This window comes from Mizuhopecten yessoensis, unplaced genomic scaffold (assembly GCF_002113885.1).
Source record: "Mizuhopecten yessoensis strain PY_sf001 unplaced genomic scaffold, ASM211388v2 scaffold10929, whole genome shotgun sequence".
In the NCBI taxonomy this organism is placed as follows: domain Eukaryota; kingdom Metazoa; phylum Mollusca; class Bivalvia; order Pectinida; family Pectinidae; genus Mizuhopecten; species Mizuhopecten yessoensis.
In genome coordinates, this window is record NW_018408792.1 from 1 (window position 1) to 2,271 (window position 2,271).

Genomic DNA, 2,271 nt, shown 5'->3' on the forward strand with positions numbered 1-2,271 from the left:
GCGCGGGGTTTCAGTACCAAATCACCTGAAGTGTACTGTATATGCGCGTAAGCATATCGTACAAAGTCTGCCTCCCGCCAAGGGACGAAGACAAACTTATCGCTGTCAATGTCCAAACCATAGGCCTACGTTTCTTCGTGACGGTTCTATGGTTGACGTTTATAGTGACAGTTTAGCTATAGTCAGATCATCCAAATAGCGATAACAGGACGTTGGGAGACGAAATATTTTCCGACACCGACAGATCTTGTTTTGGTTTCACGACCTGGACACGCGACGGTGTGACGTCGAAACGATATTGAGCGTCTGTAGCAATTTTGCCTGAAACTATCGATAAAATCTTTAAGTATCATCTTCTTTTAATATTGCCTTAATAACCCCCTTTTCTGCATAACCTCACAAAGTCACCAACATTTGTCAAATGTTGACAGCAGACGACGTAAACAAAACAGATTGTGGCAAAAAGCGCGTGGAAAAAGTCGTCCCGGTCAAAGTTCATCATCTCGACCAATCAAAATTTGTGTAGGTCATATACCACGTGTGGTATATAACTCATATTTATCTAACAGTCTGCGTGTTTATACAATGATCTGAGAGTGGAATAACACAGCGTATTGTGGAAGAAACATTGATAGTTGATTTATCCTGCACAATACACCTACATATATATATATATTTATAAACTACATTTTGAATACATTTTTTTTAGAAAAATATCACCTATTCGGCAACAGAAATACTCACGTTTTAGCATAGGTCGTTCTACTGGATTTTTCACAATATTTACACATGTGCCGAGTACAAAAATAGACCTCATGAAAAGCTAGCTTTTGTTGTGTAGACACAGATTTGCAAATGGCCAAAAATGTAGTCTCAAACCAAATTTGATTTTTTTTTTTTTTTTTTTTTTTTTTTTTAAATGTGAAGCCCACATAGCTTCATCATGTATATGGCAATTTTAGTGCTGATTTTTTTTAAAACACTTTGATACATGTAATATTACATTGTTATTCATTGTACAAAAATATCACCCATGGCCACCGTACGCTTCTGTACACTGCAACCTTAATAAGAATATATCCTATATTCCCTATGGTAGAAGAAGGATTTTAAAGGTATTAACTCTATTTCCCATGGGGGCCACACCCATTTCGTCAAAATCTACTTGGCCGTTCAGGACTAGTAGAGTTTTAAGGAAAAGTTGATGGATGGACGACGGACGCTGCAGTATGGCACAAGCTCACCATGGTCCTTCGACCAGGTGAGCTAAAAATGGGGCCCAGGTTGGCAAGTCGTTACGGCGTCTGACATTCTGCTACCACTAGCCCTCCACCACTGTGTCGAAGGTTCGAGGCCTACGTTGGGCAGTCACCAGGTACTGGTCGTTGGTCAGTGTTTTTCTCTGGGAACTCCGGCTTTCCTCTTCCACAAAAACCTGGCACGTCCTTAAATGACCAAAGCTGTTAATAGGACGTAAAACAAAAACAAACCAAACCAGAAGCACAAGGATGTTTTGGACCAAATTTGGTTAAAATTCTCCAATAAAACTAAAGAAGAAGGATTTTAAAGATTTTAAGCTGAAGTTCCCCTATTGGGCACCGCCACTCTGCCAAGGGGGACCACATCTTCGGTCCACACAAAATTGAGTCCCCTTTGCCAAAAGATGCTCTCGACTAAATTTGGTTAAAGTACCTCTAATGATACAATAAACAGATTTTTTCTTTTCTCAATTTCCCCTGTTTGACCCGGCCCCTTTGCCTCCAGGGGGCCACACCCTCAGTGTACACAAAATTGATCCCCCTTTGCCAAGAATGCTCCAGGCCAAATTAAGTTAAAATCCACTGAGCTGTTCAGGAGAAGAAGCGTTTCACAGGAAAAGTTGGTGATTGACGGACGACGGATGCCACACCAGGACATAAGCTAACTTGACCTTCGAGCTGAGAAGCTAAACAAGAGGCCCATGGGCCTTAACGGTCACCTGATATATTTATACAGAGAGTTGATTTTGTTTTTAACATGAACAGAAATATTATTCAAAGTGACAAAAAACAATAAAACCACCTTACTCAATATCTAGCATACAGATTTCAGACTAAAAAGGATTTGAAACTAGCACCTCTGATTCTTAACAAGGAAAATGAAGAAATTTTAGCACACTGACTCCTTTGAGCCCCACCCTACAGCCCTTGGGGGTAGGGCTGGCTCAAAATTTTCAAAGTATCAAACTGTCAATTCAAGGTTATAATTCCAATCAAGTTATTAACATGTAAT